This window comes from Panthera pardus, unplaced genomic scaffold, assembly GCF_024362965.1.
Source record: "Panthera pardus isolate Hobbes unplaced genomic scaffold, ASM2436296v1 HiC_scaffold_10, whole genome shotgun sequence".
Classification (NCBI taxonomy): domain Eukaryota; kingdom Metazoa; phylum Chordata; class Mammalia; order Carnivora; family Felidae; genus Panthera; species Panthera pardus.
In genome coordinates this window covers 95,945,126-95,963,836 of record NW_026526655.1, presented here as the reverse complement: position 1 = coordinate 95,963,836, position 18,711 = coordinate 95,945,126, and the positions used below count along the sequence as shown (strand labels likewise).

General features: G+C 41.6%; 1 long non-coding RNA gene across 1 annotated transcript in view; it reads left to right on the top strand.

Moving 5' to 3' along the window:
• Nucleotides 1-6,526: 6,526 nt before the first annotated feature.
• LOC128778879 (uncharacterized) overlaps nt 6,527-18,711 on the top strand; it is a 57,033-nt gene continuing 44,848 nt past the window's right edge. The window contains exons 1-3 of the long non-coding RNA XR_008424735.1: nt 6,527-6,625; nt 13,238-13,411; nt 13,943-14,061. This is a non-coding gene — a long non-coding RNA (uncharacterized LOC128778879). The remainder of the gene's footprint in view (nt 6,626-13,237; nt 13,412-13,942; nt 14,062-18,711) is intronic.

Genomic DNA, 18,711 nt, shown 5'->3' with positions numbered 1-18,711 from the left:
TAAAGGATTCTTGGCTGCATATTTTTCCTGTTCACCACATTGACAATTTCCTGCCACTCCTTTCTGGCCTGCCAAGTTTTAGTAGATAGGTCAGCTACTACCTTTATGTGTCTACCTTATATGTTAAGCCCTGTTTATCCCTAGCTGCTTTCAGAATTCTCCATTTATCTTTGTACTTTGACAGTTTCAGTATGATATGTCATGCAGAATATCGATGCAAGTTACATCTGAAGGGGATTCTCTGTGCCTCCTGGATTTCAATGTTTGTTTCCTTCTCCAGGTTAGGGAAGTTCTCAGCTATGTTTTGTTCAAGTACACCATCGGCCCCTTTTTCTCTCTTCTTCTGGAACTCCTATGATATGGATACTGTTCTGTTTGATTGCATCACTTAGTTCTCTAAATCTACCCTCATGATCCGGAATTTTTTTTATCTCTCTTTTCCTTAGCTTCCTCTTTTTCCATAATTATCTTCTAATTCACCTATTCTTCCCTCTGCCTCTTCAGTCTTCGCTGTGACCACCTCTATTTTATTTTGCAACTCATTTATAGCATTTTTAAATTCATCATTACTATTTTTTAGTTCCTTGATCTCTGCAGCAATAGATTCTCTGCTTTCTTCCGTGCTTTTCTCAAACCCAGCGATTAATCTTATGACTGTTATTCTAAATTCTTGTGCAGTTATATTGTGCATATCCATTTTGATCAATTCTTTAGCTGTCATTTCATCCTGGAATTTCTTTTGAGGAGAACTCTACTGTTTCATCATTTTGGATAGTGATGTGTTTTAAAAGCTTGTTATGTGCCCTGCACCTGTGAGCACTTATATATTAAAGACGGGCCATACCCTATCCAGAGCCTGGCCCTTCAGGAGATGTTTTTTTGGAGAGTGTTACTTGCTCTCTGTTGTTATGACCTTGGGTACTTTATCTCCCAACTGGTAGTGATGTTTTAGACCCTCCACCAGGTGTGCTTTGACTTGTTCATTGAAGTAGCTCTGGAAAGGAAAACAGACAAACAAAAAATAAACAGAAAACAAAAACACGCAAACACACAAACAAGCAAACAAACCAAAAAAACCTAGAACAAAAAACCAGAAACACCAGCTACAAGTAAATCACAGGGTGGAGGTAGTGCTGATGGAAGAGGCCTTATCCCATACAAAGAGAGACATGACAGGGGTGGGGAAAAGAAAGAGTAAAAATGGACCAGAGAAACTTTTTGGCTTAATCCAGAGAGAGAGAAAGGAAACTGAAGAAGGAGGTGGGCAAGAATGAAGGAAGATAAAGTTGTCCAGACAGAGAAACTATAGGGCTTAATCCAGAGAGAGAAAATGGAGAATAAAGAAGGAGGTTTGGAACATATATCAAGAGAATGGATTAAATATGTCTGCTTAAACAAACCAACAACCAGAGTAACCAGACTAGAGGGGGGAAGAGATGAGAAGGAGGAAGGAAGAATGTATCTGTGTAATTAGAATTGTTTGAGAATTAAACCAGGCAATGCAGCAGTGCAGGTCTGGAGAAGGGGGCGTCCACTGTGGGTCCTGCTGTCCAATCCCTGAGGCCCCATCTTGGTGGTTGTGGGGAGAAAAATGGCAGCGCCCCCCCCCCCCCCCCGCCCCCAGTCTCTCCTCCGCAGACCACTCTGTTTGAGCTATCTGTCCTCACTGTGCCGTGGATACAAATGAAACTGTTTGTCTCGCTCCGCCGACTCCCGTGCCTGGCATTTGGCTGGGATTCAAACTCTTGCTCCCCGGCCCCGGGAAGCATCTCTCCCCACCACCTGATATGTGGTCCCTGACTGGCAGGTACGGCAGGCTTTGTCCTGTCCCACAGGGAGGGGGATAACTCCAGGGAGGGGATCATTTTTCCCTAGTGTGGACTGCACTCCTGACCTAGCCCCCGAGACTGGGGCTGGCTCCCCTCCTCCCCAGGTTCATGATCCGGGCAGCTGGCCCCAGTCCACAGAAAGCCCCACAGTTAGAGGCTGGATCTTTCTCTGTCCTGGCCTGAGGTTTTTCTCTTGTCCAGATACAGTGCTGTGCTTCCCCAGCCACTCTTTCTCTTCCCTTTGTCTCTCGGAAGAAGCGGATCCCTCCCTCTGTTCATTTCATCTCTCCCACATCACAATCACGCACCTGTGGCCCATCAGGTTGTCCCATGGGTCCCTGGAAGCACGACTGTCTCTTTTCCACCCGGACTCTTGGGATTCAAAGTCCTTTGGCTTCAATACTTCTTTGTCTGGGAGAAGAGGGAAGTTTGGATACCACTACTTCTCCGCCATGTTGGCCCCTCCCCTCAGGTGTTAACTCTTTAAATGGTTGAAAGGATGCAGCTCTGAAGCCATTGGATCCTGGCCTTTTGTTTGTTGGGAGTTTTTGGATTACTGGTTGAATTTGATTGCTATTCATCAGTCTGTTCAAATTTTCTATTTCTTTCAGGTTCAGTTTCAGATGTGATGTTTCTAGGAATTGATGCATTTCTTCTAGGTTGTCCATTTGGTTGGTCTATGATTTTTCATGATATTCTGTTATAATATCTGTGTATTTCTGTGATGTCTGTCATTATTTATCCTCTTTCATTTCTGCTTTTAGTTTAGTCCTCTTTTTGGGGGGAGGGGGATGAGTGTAGCTAAAGGTGCATCAATTTTGTTTATTCTTTGAAACTATGAGCTTCTGGTTTCGTTGAAGCCTTCTGCTATCTTTGGGGTTTATTCTTTTTTCTAACTGCTTTATGTGTAAGTTTAGGTAGTTTATTTGAGATTTTTCCTCTTGAGGGAGGCCTGGTTTGTTGTAATCATCCCTCTTAGATCATTCATAGCATCCCAAGGATTTTTGACCCTGGTGTTTCCTTTTTCATTTGTCTCTCTATATTTTTGGATTTCCTCTTTGATTTCTTGGTTGACGCATTCATTGCTTAGGAGCATGTTATTTATCTTGCATTTCCTGATTCTTTTCCTGTGATTGATTTCCGGTTTCCTACCATTGTGGTCAGAAAAGATGCATGAGATGCATTCATCTTTTTGAATTTGTTGAGACTTGTTTTGTAGCCTGACATGTGATCTCCTCTGGAGAATGTTCCATGTGCATTTGACAAGAATGTGTATTGTGCTGTTTGGGGATGGAATGTTTGAAATATATTTATTAGATCCATCTGGTCCAGTGTGTCATTCAAAGCCACTGTTTTCTTTTTGATTTTCTGATTGGATGATCTGTCCATTGTTGTAAGGTGGTGTTAAAATCCTATACTAATATTGTATTGCTCTGAATTTCTTCTTTTAGGTCTGTTGTTAGCTGTGTTATATATTTCAGTGCTTCCATGTTGGTTGCATGAATATTCACAATTGGTATGTATTCTTGTAGGTTGTTCCCATTATCACTATGTAGCGTTCTTGGTCTCCTGATATAGTCTTTGTTTGAAAGTCTGTTTTGCCTGATTGGAGTATTGCTACCCCACGTTTCTTTTCACTTCCATTTGCCTGATAAATGTGTTTCCATCTTTTCACTTTTGATCTACATGTGTCTCTAGTTCTGGAATGAGACTCTTATAGGTAGCACATAGGTGGGTCTTGCTTTTTTATCCATTAAGGCACCCTGTGTGTTTTGATTGGAGCATTTAGTCCACTTATATTCAAAGCTATTATTTATTTTAGTATATTTTATTTGCTGAATAGTTAACATGCAGTATTCTGTTAGTTTCAACAATTTTCTGCATCACCAATGCACATCACAGTAAGTCTACTCCTTAATCCCCATCAGTGATTCCACCCATCCCCCACCCCACCCCACCCCCTCTGGTAACCGTCAGTTCTCAATAGTTAAGAGTCTGTTTCATGGCTCATCTCTCTTCTCTCTCTCTTTGTCCTTTGGTCGTTTGTTTCTTAAATGCCACATGTGAGTGAAGTCATAGGGTATTTGTCTTTCTCTGACTGATTTATTTCACGTAGAAGTATACTCTGTAGCTCCATCCATGTTATTGCAAATGGGAATATTTCATTCTTTTTTATGGCTGATATGATTCCATTGTGTGTGTGTATATATATATATGTATGTATATATATATATATACATGTATGTATGTCTGCACATATATACATACATGTATACGTGTGTGTGTGTGTGTGTGTGTGTGTGTGTGTGTGTGTTTTCCAGGTCTGTATGTATTCATCTATCTAGGGACACTTGTGCTCTTCCATAATTTGTCTTGTAAATATTGCTGCCTAAACATGGGGTGCATGTATCCCTTTGAAAGAGTGTTTTTGTATTTTAGGGGTACTCAGTAGTGCTATTGCTGGATCATCGGGTAGTTCCATTTTTACCCTTGTTGAGGAACCTCCATACTGTTTCCACAGTGTGGCAGCAGTTGGCATTCCCACCAACAGTGCACAAGAGCTCCTTTTCCTGCGCAACCCATTCTACCCTTGTTTCTTCTGTTGTTCATTGTAGCCATTCTGACAGGTATGAATTGATGTCTCCTTGTACTTCTGATTTGCATTTCCCTGCTGAGGGGAGATGTTGAGCATCTTTTCATGTGTGTGTTGGCCATCTCTGTATCTTCTTTGGAGAGAGATCTGTTCATTTCTTCTGCTCATTTTTTAATTGGATATTTTTGTGTGGGTTTATTTGCACAAATTCTTTATATATTTGGGATACTAACCCTGTTTTGGATATGTCATTTGCAAATATCTTCTCTGTTCAGTAGGTTGCCTTTTAGCTTTGCTGATTGTTTCTTTTGCTATGCAGAGGCTTTTTATTTTGATGAAGTCCCAATAATTTATTTTTGCTTTTATTTCCCTTGCCTCAGGGGACATTTCTAGAAAAATGTTGCTATGGTAGTTACTGGAGACATTACTGCCTGTTCTCTGTTCTGGGATGTTTATGGATTCATATCTCACATTAGGTCCTTAATCCATTTTGAATTTATTTTTGTGTATAGTATAAGAAAGTGGTCCAATTTTATTCTTTTGCTTATAGCTGACCAGTTTTTCCAGCACCATTTGTTGAAGAGCCTGATTTTTCCCATTGGATATTCCTTCCTGCTTTGTTGAGGATTAATTGAACATAAAATTGTAGGTTTATTTCTGAATATTTTATTCTGTCCCCTCAATGTATGTATTTATTTTTGTGCCAGGACCATACTGTTTTACTGCCTACTGCCTTGGACTAGAACTTGAAGTCGTGAATTGTGATCCCTCCAGCTTTGCTTTTGTTTTCCAAAGCTTCTTTGGTAATTTGGGGTCTTTACTGGTTCCATATATATTTAGGATTTTTGTTTTAGTTGTGTGAAAAAATGCTGTTGGTACTTTGATAGAGATTACATTAAATCTGTGGATTGCTTTGGTAGTGTAGACATTTCAAAAATATTGGTTCTTTTTTATTTATTTACTGAAAAATTTTTTTATGTTTATTTATTTTTGAGAGAGAGAGAGAAATAGAGCGTGAGTGGGGGAGGGGCAGGAAGAGATGGAGGCATAGAATCCTCCAGCCTCCACACTCTGGGCTGTCATTCAGCACATGGCCCAACGTGGGGCTCAAATGCACGAACTGTGAGATCATGACCCAAACTGAAGTCGGACACTTAACCAACTGAGCCAGCCAGGTGCTTTTCTTTTAAAAAAAATTTCTTTTTAACATTTATTTTTATTTTTGAGACAGAGAGAGACAGAGCATGAACAGGGGAGGGTCAGAGAGAGAGAGAGAGAGAGAGACAGAATCTGAAACAGGCTCCAGGGTCTGAGCTGTCAGCACAGAGCCTGATGCGGGGCTCGAACTCACAGACTGCAAGATCATGACCTCAGCCAAAGTCGGACGCTTAACCGACTGAGCCACCCAGGTGCCCCTAAAAAAATTTTTTTAAATGTTTTATTTATTTTAGAGAGACTGAGACAGAGCATGAGTGGGGGAGGGGCAGAGAGAGAGGGAGACACAGAATCCCAAGCAGATTCCAGGTTCTGAGCTATCCGTACAGAGCCCAATGCAGACCTCAAACCCACAAACATGAGATCATGAACTGAGCTGGAGTCGGACGCTTAATCGACTGAGACACCCAGGCACCCCTGGTTCTTTCTGTGCATGAGCATGGAATGCCTTTCCATTTATTTGTGTTGTCTTCAATTTCTTTCATCAGTGTTTCACAGTGGTCAGAGTAAAGGTCTTGTACTTATTTGCTTAGGTTTATTCCTAGGTATCTTATTATTGTGTGTGTGTGTGTGTGTGTGTGTGTGTGTGTGTGTAAATATAATTGGGATTGTTTCCTTAATTTCCCTTTTATTGCTTTATTATAATAGAAATGCTACTGATTTCTGCACATTGATTTTCCATCCTGTGACATTACTAAATTCAAGTTTCAGTTCTGGTAGATTTTTGGTGGAGTCTATTGGATTTTCTATATAGAGTATCACATCATGTGCACATAGTGAAATTGTACTTCTTCCTTCCCAATGTGAATGCCTTTCATTTCTTTTTGTTGGCTAAGTGCTGTGACTAGGACTGCCAGTACTATGTTGAACATAAGTGGTAAGAGTGGAGATCTTTACTTTTTACTGACCTTGGAGGAAAGCTTTCTGTTTTCTCCACTGAGTATGATGTCTGCTGTGGGCTTACATAGATAGACTATATTAAGCTGAGGTATGTTCCCTCTAAACCTGTTTTTAGAGGGTTTTTATCATGGATGAGAGTTTTACTTTGTCAAATAATTTTTCTGTGTCTGTAGAAATGATATATATTTTATCCTTTGTGATATTGCAGGTTGATTGATATTTGAATATGGAACTACCCTTGCATTCTGGAAGATATCCCACTTTATGCTGGTGGACTATTTTTTGAATGTGTTGTTGGATTCTGTTTGCTAAATCTTGGTTGAGGACTTCTGCATCTGTGTGCATGAACGATATGGACCTGTAGTTTTGTTTTTCCATGGTGTCTTTATTTGGTTTTGGTATCAGGGTAATGCTGGTCTCATATAAGTAATTTGGGTATTTTGTTTCCTGTTCTGTTTTCTGGTATAGTTTGACAAGTACAGGCATCAACTTTTCTTCAGATGTTTGGTAGAATGTGCTTGTGAAGTCCTCTGGTCCTGGACTGTTGTCTGTTAGGTGATTTTTGATTACTGAGTCTGTCTTCTTGCTAGTAAACAATCTGTTCAAATTTTCTATTTCATCCTGCTTCAGTTTTGGTAGGTTCCATGTTTCTAGGAATTGATCCGTATATTCCAATTTGTTGGCATATAGTTTTTCATAATATTCTGTTACATTTCTTTGTATTTCTCTGGTGTTGGTTGTTCTTCTCCGTCATTGTTATTTATATGTGTTGTTTCTGTTTTCTGATTAGTGCGGCTAAGGGTTATCAATTTTATTGATCTTTTCATGGAAGCATCTCCTAATTTCATTTACCTTGTTCTACTGTAGTTTTAATTTCTGTATCATTTATTTCTCCTCTGCTTTTAATTATTTTCTTCATTCTGCTATTTGGGGGTTTTGTTTGTTGTCCTTTGTCTAGCTTTTATTGTCATAAGGTTTTGGAATTTACTTCAGGTTTTTGTTGTTGTTGTTTTCCCCCTGCGGCAGACCTATATTGCTATAAACTTCCCTGTTAGAACCACTTTTCCTGCTTTACAAAAGTTTGGATTGTTGTGTTTTCATCTTCATTTGTTTCCATGTCCTTTTGGATTTCTTCTTTGATTTCTTGGCTGACCCATTGATTGTTTAGGAGCATGTTATTTAACTTCCATGTTTTTGTGCTTTTTCCAGATTTTTTTCTTGTTGTAGACTTCTACTTTCATAGCACTGTGGTCTGAAAAGACACATGGTATGACTTCGATCTGTTTGATTTTGTTTTGGCTTGTTTTATGACCTAATATTTTATCTAGTGTGGAGAATGTTCCATGTGCACCTGAAAAGAAAGTGTATTGTGCTGTTTTAGGATGGAATGTCCTAAATATATCAGTTAAGTCCATCTGGTCTACTCTATCACTCAACATCACCACTTCCTTGTTGATTTTATGATTGAATGATCTCTCTACTGATGCCATTGGGGTGTAAAAGTGCCCTACTAGGATTGTATGACTATCAATTCCTTTACTTTTGTTTTTGACTGTTTTGTGTATTTGGATGCTCTCAGGTTGAGTGCATATATGTTTACAATTGTTCTTTTTGTTGGATTGTACTTTTTATTATTAAGTGTCCTTTGTCTCTTGTTACTGTTTTATTTTTAAATCTATTTTGTCTGATATAGGTATTGCTACTGCAGTTTTCTTTTGATATTTAGTTCTATAATTAGTCTCTTGTAGGTAGAAGATAGATAGGTCCTATATTTTTATCCATTCTATCACCCAGTGCCTTTTATTATTAAGAGAGAGAGAGCACAGGCGTGGGAGGGTGGGGTGGGGGAAGTGGGGAGAGAGAGAGAGAGAGAGAGAGAGAGAGAGAGAATGAGAATGAATCTTAAGCAAGTTCCATGCTCAGTGCAGAACCCAACATGGGGCTCAGTCCCATGATCCTGGGATCATAGCCTGAGCCCAAATCAAGAGGCGAAATCTCAAGCAATTGAGCCATCCAGGTGCCCCTATCTGTCACCCACTGCCTTTGATTTGAGCATTTATTCTGTTTCCATTCAAAGTAATTGATAGACATGTACTTGTTGTCATTTTATTACTTGATTTTGGTTGTTTCTGAATCTTTCTGATCCTTTCTTTTTCTCTTTTTTACGGTTTGCTGGGTTTCTTTAGTAGCACATTTGAAATTGCTTGTCTTTATTCTCTCCATATGTATTACTGGTGTTTGGTTTGTGGTTATTATTAGGTTTGTACCTAACCACTTCTGCATATAGAGGTCTATATTCAGTTGATAGCTGTTTAAGTTTGAACCAGTTCTTTACTCCTTTCCTCCCCGTGTTGTAAATATGTAGTGTCACATTTCAAAACCTTTTATATCGTGAATACCTTGACTGATGTTTTACAGAAATACTTGTTTTTATTGCTTTAGCGTTTTGCACTTTAATACTGTCACTTTAGGTGTTTCTTTTCCACTCAAAGATTCCCCTTTAACATTTCTTGCCAGGGTGGTTTGTTGGTAGTGAACTCGCTTAGTTTTTATTTGGGTATCTCTTGATCTCTCCTTCCATCTGAATGATAGTGTGCTGGATAGACTCTTTTTGGCTGCAGGTGTTTTCCATTCAGCACCTTTAACATACCATGCTGCTCACTTACGGTTTCAAAGTTTCTTCTGAAAAAAATCCAGTGATAATCTTATAGGGTTTCCCTTATAGGTAACTGTCATCTTTTGTTTTAAAATTTTTCTTTATAATGACATTTTGGGTTTTAATTATTATATGACTTGGTGTGGATCTGCTTCTGTTGAATATATTGGGGGTTCTTTGTGCCTCCTGCTTCTGGATCTGTTTCCTTCCCCGCATAGGGAAGTTTTCCATCTGTTGTGTTTTCAAGTAAATTTTCTGGTTGTTTTTCTCAGAGTTCTGAGAATCAGAGATAGGACAGGAAAGACCTGTTGAAGGTTCTCTGATGAGTCACTGGATTTGCATGCATGGAGGATAGATTTGGGACTCAAATGAACAACGTAACTAACTTCAAAGAACTAGAAGAAAACAACAATCTAAGTCCAATGTTCTCAGAAGGGAGAAAGTAATACATATGAGAATGGAAACAAATGAAACTGAGACCATGAAATCAGTAGAAAATATGAAGAAGACCAACAGTCGGTTTTCTGAAAAGTTAAACAAAATTGACAAGCCTGTACATAGACTATGCTAAGACAGAGAGAGGACCCAAATCAAAAGAATTATAAGTAAGAGAGAAGACATTACATCTGATAGCACAGAAACATAGAGGAGACAAAGAGGCAACTATGGCCAAATTAGATGCCAACAAACTGACTACCTAGAAGAAATGGATAGGTTCTGAGAAACACACAACCTACCAAGACTGTATCAGGAAGGAATAGAAGGTTTTTACAGACCAATTAAAGGAAGACTGTATCAATACCAGAAGATAACCAATGCAAGTAATTTGAATCAGTAATTGAAAATCTTCCAGTGAAGAAAAGCCCAGGACCAGGCGGATTCACTGGTGAATTTGAGCAAAAGTTTGTAGAAGAAATCTAACAGCAGCCCTCTCACTGATTAAAGAGGAATGAACACCACCAAACTCATTTCATGAGATTGGAATTACCCTGTTAGGAAGCCAGAAAAGGATACTACCTGAACAGAAGACTATAGGCCAGTATCCCCGTGATGAATATAGATGAAAAATTTCCAATAATACACAGGCAAACCAAATTCAGCAGCACATTAAAAGGATCATTGACCGTGATGAAGGGTCTTTTTTTCCCTGTAAAGGAAGGATGTTAAGCAATGCAAATCAATAAATGTGACCCCTCACATACTTGAATGAAAGAAAAATCAAGCAGAAATCAGACTCTTAACTATAAATAGCAAACTGACGGTTGCTAGAAGGGAGGTGGGCAGGGGGATGGGTTAAATGGGTGATGGGCTAAGGAGGACACAAGTATTGAGGAACACTGGGTGTTGTACATAAGTGATGGATGACTAAATTCTTTTTTTTCAATAAATGAAGTTTATTGCCAAATTGGTTTCCATACAACACCCAGTGCTCATCCCAAAAGGTTCCCTCCTCAATACCCATCACCCACCCTCCCCTCCCTCCCACCCCCCATCAACCCTCAGTTTGTTCTCAGTTTTTAACAGTCTCTTATGCTTTGGCTCTCTTCCACTCTAACCTCTTTTTTTTTTTCCTTCCCCCCCCCCCCCATGGGTTTCTGTTAAGTTTCTCAGGATCCACATAAGAGTGAAACCATATGGTATCTGTCTTTCTCTGTATGGCTTATTTCACTTAGCATAACACTCTCCAGTTCCATCCATGTTGCTACAAAGGGCCATATTTCATTCTTTCTCATTGCCACGTAGTACTCCATTGTGTATATAAACCACAATTTCTTTATCCATTCATCAGTTGATGGACATTTAGGCTCTTTCCATAATTTGGCTATTGTTGAGAGTGCTGCTATAAACATTGGGGTACAAGTGCCCCTGTGCATCAGTACTCCTGTATCCCTTGGGTAAATTCCTAGCAGTGCTATTGCTGGGTCATAGGGTAGGTCTGTTTTTAATTTTTTGAGGAACCTCCACACTGTTTTCCAGAGTGGCTGCACCAATTTGCATTCCCATCAACAGTGCAAGAGGGTTCCCGTTTCTCGACATCCTCTCCAGCATCTATAGTCTCTTGATTTGTTCATTTTGGCCACTCTTACTGGCGTGAGGTGATATCTGAGAGTGGTTTTGATTTGTATTTCCCTGATGAGGAGCGACGTTGAGCATCTTTTCATGTGCCTGTTGGCCAGATGGATGACTAAATTCTATACCCAAAACTAGTATTGCACTGTATGTTAACCAACTGGAATTTAAGTAAAAACTTGAAAAATACATAATAAATACATAAATAAATAAATTGTTAAAAATTTAAAGTAAAAATAAATAAATTTTAAAAATTAAAAAGAAAACTCATATGACCATGTCAATAGACACAGAAAAAAGATTTGAGAAAATTTGGTATCCATTTGTGCTAAAAAACTCTTTAAAAATTCAGTGTAGAAGGAACATATCTCAACATAAGAAAGGCCATGTATGTGAAGTCCGCAGCTAACATCATACTCAATAGTGATATTGTGAAAGATTTTCCTTTAAGATAAGGCACAAGACAAGGATGCCCTAGATATGTGAAGGGGATTGGGTGATGCAGGCTTCTGGTTATGTAATGAATAAATCATAGATAGAAGATACAGCATAGGGAACATACTGAATGGTACTGGAATAGATGCATGGTGACACATGATAGCTACACCTGTGTTAGTGTAGCAGAATGTATACACTTGCCCAATCACTATGTTGTTCCTCTGAAACTAATGTAACATAGTGTGTCAGCTATTCCCAAATAAAATGATTTTTTTAAGTAAGGTGAAGGAATGAAATAAAAAGTTTAATGTAAAAGAGCCTGTTAATATCTAATCAAGAAATGCAGTAAAGTTGCAAAATAGAAAGTCACCATACCAAATTCTGTAGCATTCCTATCCATTAACCACATTATCTAAAAAGAAATAAAGAAAAGAATCCCATTTACAATAGCATCAAAAACAATAAAATATATAGGAATAAATTTAGCCAAGGAAGTGAAAGATCTCTCTACAGAAAACTATAAAACCTGTGTGGAGAAATGGAAGAAATTCAATTTGGATGAAAGAAATGAAGAACACACAAGTCAGTGAAAAGCCATCCATGTCCATCTTTTGGAGGAATTAATATAGATACAATATCCATACTACCCAAAGCCATCTAGAGACTCAATGCAATCTCTATCAATACTCCAATGCAATTTTTACGCAATTAGAAAAACATATCCTAAAATATATTTGGAACCACAAAAACACCCCAAGTAGCCAAAGCAAGAAAGAACAAGATAGGAGGCATCACATTTCTTGATTTCAAGCTGCATTCTGACACGAAAGAAATCAGTTATGTCACTGGCATAAGCACACACACAAGACAATGGAACAGAAATTGAGAGCCCAAACTAAACCCATGCATGCACAGTCAACTAGTATTTGACAGGGGTGTCCAGAATACACAGTGGAGAAAAGTAGTCTCTTGAATAACTGGTGCTGGGAAAATTGGATATTTACATGCATAAGAATAAAGCTTACATCCTTATGTTACACCACTGACAAGTATGAACTTGAAATGCATTAAAGATGTAAATGTATGATATGAAAACATAATTCTTCCTCATCATTTCAGCTCTTATTATGCCAAGACGGAGCTGTTGAGGTGGTGAAGGGCTGGGTGGAGAGTAGTCCTGGAAATAGAAGCCTCTGTGTGTGTGGAACAGACTTTGTTTAGTAGTCTGGAATTATCCCTCTGATCCTTTAAGACTAGCCACTTCCTTCCCTACATTTGCAGACACAGCTAGTACCATGCATGCTGCAAGCAATGCACTGCATTGTCTCCTCAAACTCCTAGAAGCTCTAGGTGGGACCTGGTGGGAAGGGTGGAGTTTTGTGGCACTGCTGCTGCCCTGTTGAAACCAGGTGGAGGGGAAGGAGACAGGCACTGTTCCTGCTTCACTGCAGTTCAGCTATGTTAGTGTTGGTGTTGTTGTTGGATTTTTCACCTTTTACCCTAACACAGCTCAAAAGTTTAATTTCTATCCTACAGGTCAACGTGGCTGCCAGAGCGTTTCCTCCTTTCCCAGAAGTGCCCTCCATGTCGTACCCCGTGGGCTGCTCTTTATCACCATCCATGGGCTTTGGGCCACCCCCACCTTCTCCAACCTGGTGGCCTCTGGGACCTCACCCTCCACCTCCACCATCTGGAAAGATGATCTGAACAGTATGAGTTGACTTATAAAACACGTTTTGTCTTTTTTCTTGTGTGTTTGGAAAAGACGCAGTGATGGCACCACAGGGCTTTCAGGTCGGTCTGGCTGAGGATGTTAAAAAGTTCTTCAAGTTTCTCAGGACATGCATGAAACAGGCTGTCATTTCCACATAGTGAGCTGGGCAACACATGTCTCTTACAGAGAAGGAAAGAGGCCTTATATAGGCCGACAGACATAGCACTCCTTAGGATGTAGCTTGTACAGAGACCATGTGCTGGGCTCTCCAAAGGATGAGACACACCTTAACTTTATTTCTAGCTACTTGAGACCTGAGCTGCTCACAGCTGCTTGATCAGTTATAAAAACACCTGAACCAGGGCCCTGTGAACCATCCTCTAGGGACAGGATCAGATTTCCCTCTTGTTCTCAATGGTCACCCAAGGCACCTGAAAAACCCACTGCCCCTTGTAAAGGACCAGAGAGTGGGAAAGAGTTGAATATAATGAGACATGGTGCGGAGGGTTTGTTTTTCTTCTGCACAGTCTATGCAAGTCAGAATCAACTTCCATCCACCTCCAGCCTTTATGAGACCCAGGATGTGGCGCAGCTTCGATGGGGGAACATCAGTTGTGTCTCTACCAAGGATGCAGAGTAAGACAAGGTAAATTCTGTTGTCCATTTCAGTTGCAATGATTTCTGGAAACTTTTGTCTGGCCTTGTCTGGTTTTCTGTGTCCTCTGGTGTCTTTACTGTCTTTATTTACTTCCTCACAAGCCTCCAGGCTTCTCCAGTTTAAGATTTTCATGTTAGCTGGCGCCTCTGGAAGCCACAAGTGAGTGGAGGCTGAGGACCACGTGGCTCTCACTTTGGGTTTGTGGAAATAGCTTGAGGAGGATGACACTTCACCACACCCTCAAGTCTTCTGGAGCAGCTGACTCCTTCCGCACCATCTTTACATGGGATTTTGTTATTATTTTCATTTTTTCCTATTTCAGGGTAGGTGATGAACTTGTTCAGAATGTCTGTGATGAGCCTCATGACTGGAAAAGATGAAAACTCTTTCCAACTTTATATTCTGTGCTTTGTGCAGTCCTGAGTGTTCTTAGATAAATTTCAGAATTCATTACTGATCCTTCTGTGTTGGTAAGTGTGCGATAGAGAATTTCTCCAGTTGTCCCCTAGGTGGAAATACTCTTCAGTTGTGTTTATATGAGGAAAAACCTTCAGTTGTGTTTATATGAGCAGGTTCTCTTGTGTCCCAGGAGCAGTTGTAACTGGTACTTTGTCTCATGATACCTTATGGGAGTTTCACAGCCGAAATTGAGACCTGTTTCTCTTCATTCTTTTATGTAGAATTTCTACCTCCCTTTTACAATGGGACAAAATAGCTCTGCACCTCATATTGTACTTAAAAGCTGAATTATCTGTGGATTAAGATAAACATATCTGAGACCAATGAATGTGCACAGGTAACGTGTTTCTCTCAGAAAACACATTTTCAGGCCCCCTGCATGACTCCAGGAATCCCCATCTCCTCGTAGGTCTCTGTGGCCGTGCAGAGAAGATGCTTTGGTCAGGGAGGGAAGCAGAGTGAGGACAGGCACAGGCTGGCCGGCTGAGCTTTGACCCTGGGGTGGCCCTGAATCTCTGTGTGGTGCTGGGCTTTTCTTTCATTCCTTCATGTTCTGTCCTCAAAGTGCACATAAAAAGCCTGCAGATGCGGTGGAAGAGGACACCAGAGGGGCCCTGGACACAGATGTCTGCCTCTCTGGAATATTCTCCTTTATTAGACTGGCATTAGTGCCATCAATCTTCTAGAATAGGAAGCCTTGGCTTTCTGCATTTATAAACACGGGCAGTGACGTGTGGCAACAGTAGTTTCTCCTTGTAGCATCTGGTACCTTCAGGCTGTAGATGGGATCTTGTGGGAAGGTAGAGTTTTCTGCAACTGATGCTCTGTTCTAGAACCTGTGAATGAACAAGAGGCCAGGTGCTGACACCTGCTTCCATTGGGTTTCAGCTCCTGTGGGCATTGTGCTTCTGTGTGTCATACCAACATACCCATCACTTCTGTTGTATAGGTCCCTGTGGATGCAAGAAGACCTCCTCCTTTACCAGGTCCACCCTAAAGGCCCTTCCCCACAGACCCCCTTTTATCACTGTTCATAGGCTCTATGAGCTGCCTCCAGCTCCTGGATGTCCTCAGGGACAGGACCCACCACCTTCACCTCGACTATTTGTAAGATAATCTGAACAGTATGAGTGGACCTGTTCAGCACATTCAGCTTCTGCCTTGTTGAGTCTTTGAGAAGACGTAGAGATGGCCTCACAGGCTTTGCAATGCAAGGGTGCTGCTGGCTGAGGACACTGTTAAGATTCCTCAGGTTTCTCGGGACATACGTATGTTAGGCTATGTCATTTTCCCTTACTGAGCTTGGCTGCAGGTGTCTCTTGTGGAGAAGGAAAGAGTCTTTTCATAGAAAAGCAGGCATATCAGTTCTGCTGATGTGCCTCGTACAGAGTCCATGTTCCTGGCTCTGTGAGAGATGAGGCACACCCCTACCATCAAGGGCTTCAGGTGTCCTAACGGGGAGAGAGTCACATGCATTAAATGACATGGAGCTTCTGATCTACAATAGTGGAAGCTCCAGTAATGGGTCCTCAAGTACAAGAGACAGAGACGTGAATCTCATGAGAATGAATTGGAGGCTGTGGGCGAGAAGGAAGAGCTGAGGTGCTGCAGAGGGGAGGGTGATGGACTCAGTGAGATGGATCTGGAGGCCATTTCTGGCAGGGCCCCAACCTGGGCAGGGAGAGTGAGTGCAGCGTGAGGTCCACACAGAGCTGCTGCATGGATTCAAGCACAGTTCATGCAGGTGTCATCTCTGAAATGTCATTGTGGCCAAAGTGCACCTAGCTCATTATCTAAATAAAGACTGTTGTTTCCCTTGGTTCTGTGTGAAAGAATGCCCTGGAGATTTGTAGTTTAAATTGGTTCTTATGGGATGCTTGTCTGCCTAAGTTTGTGTGCCTCTGTGAGACTAAATGCAACGGAAGGTTGTAGATCAGCTGTGCGGCTTCCTTGGCCTTCAGCCTGAGTCAGACTGTTAGCGGGAAATTCAGGGTTGACCAAGGAACAGCTCCTGCTAGACTTCTGTCATCGCACCCCTGCGCTGCTGTCACTACCCTGCCTGAAGGTTTGCATCTCCGAAACTTCCCTCACAATTTCCTGAGACTTTGCCTGTGTTCCTGCTGTCTCAGCCCTAATACCCACTCTCAGTGGGGCCATCTCAGAGCCTCAGCTTTGTAATCTGAGAAGCAGGGACAGTGTTGGTCTCTGAGGTCAGTGTGATGAAGAGGTGGTTAAGCACATAAGGAATTTGTACAATGTATGGGACGAATGGGCACTCACCCTTCTCAGGGTGGAAGTGAATGTATCTGCACACAGAAGATCATCAACAGATGTTCATTCACTTTCATGAAACTAAGGGTATAATGCCTGAGGCTGGGAGATTGGCAATTCCTGTTTCAAAAGATCCAACAAAGATGCCTGTGTGTTTTCTATGAAAATTTGGGTCCTACTTTACAAAGAAGGAAAAGTATGAGAATGTGTACATCCAGGGATCTACCTCTAAGATCTGAAGGTAATCTTCCATTACAGGTAGACACACAAATGCAGCCACACAATTAAGTGCTCATTCCAGGCCACACATATATCATAGAAGACAAAATGCATAGAGGAGAACAGAAGATCCCATTGCAGTAACTCAAAATCACTTTGACATAAAGGACAATCAGTCTGAAATTTGAAATGGACAGTGAACCATTATAAAACCAGCTGTGGTTATTATATATTTAGAGAAGGTATCTAATCTGCCCCTTGGTCTGAATGCTTTCCCTTCCTACCCCATCCCCTCCACTTTGTCCTTCCTAGTGTCTCCTAATATACTCGACACAGTTGTGTCTCTGTGTCAGCGTCTGCTTCCAGGAAAATCGACACTCATTCCCCATCAGGTGTACCCTTTGGGGTTCTTTTACACACAGTTAACCAACAGGTAGAATGTATAGTATTGGTGGAAGAAGACAGGCCGTTCTTTGGGGTTGTATTGCCTGGAAGGGACCTATAGTTCCATCTGAGGAGTTGGACACATACTTTAGGGAGCTCTGGTGGTGGTGGTTAATTTTGTAGATACATACTCATGAGCATATGGCACCTGCTAGTTTATGGGGTTTGTGCTGATGAGCAGGGCAGGTATCTGTTTCCAGGAAAGGGTCTATTCTGATGGTGAGGAATGGATTCAGGAGACCAGTAAGGAAGCCCTGCATTAATCCAGCTCTTATGCCCTTGTGCACCTTAACAGCTGCCCCCAGTAGCACTAATCCAGGTGGCCTCCAAGGGGCAAATGGCAGCAATTTTTGTGGTGAGTCACAGGATATCCCATAAACCTCCCCCTGTTGCCTTATTGAGGCATGGGGAGGGCAGAGGTCAATGGTATTAGATAGGTTCCTTCAACACAACCCAGGAGAGTTGGGTGTAAGATATGGCTCCTTCTGCATCGGCCAATCCAATCCACTTTGCCCCCAGGGACCTTGAACCCTGTGAGCCCCTTTCTCCTCCCAGCTTAGGGAAGCAGCCAGACCTCCAGCAGCTTTTGGGTCGTGGCTGGGCCACCAAGGGTAGATGTCTGGTTGTCCACATGCTGCCAGCATTGCTATAGCAAATGTCAACATAAGCAGCTGCTGTATGGGGGGTGGGGGGAGATTCTCCTCTATTGTGATCAGGGCCTGGGACCAAACATGACAGGAGAGAGGGAGAGACAGGAGTGCCCTATGCTCCTGCACAGGGCTGCATGCACAGAGCAGATAGCCTGAAGCCTGGGGAGAGGTGGAGAAAGAGATAGGCAAGGAGAGAGACACTGGATGAGTAGTGGGGGAATTGGGCAAGTCCTAGGGAGTGAAAGGAAGAAACAGAGAGAGACGGGGTTAGAGAGAAACAAAGAGGAAGTACAAGGAGGAAATTAGGGACCTGGTCCAGGTATGTGGACAGGGTGACATGGGCCAGGGGAGAGGGGATGTATGAAGTGGCTCTGAGTGCTGGGTCAGAAAAGGCTGGTATCATGGGCATCAGAGTTCTGTGACTCCAAGACTCCAACTTCTCTGGGGCCAAGCTCTGCAGAGGCCATTGCATTTGAAAAGATGGGTGTCCCTCATTTCTCCTGGAATTTTGGGGCTCAGCCTTATGTTCCATCATGGAGAGGGATGTCTTGAGGGAGAGTGTGCTACTCTTTGGCAGGTAAACTCCAGAGCCTGC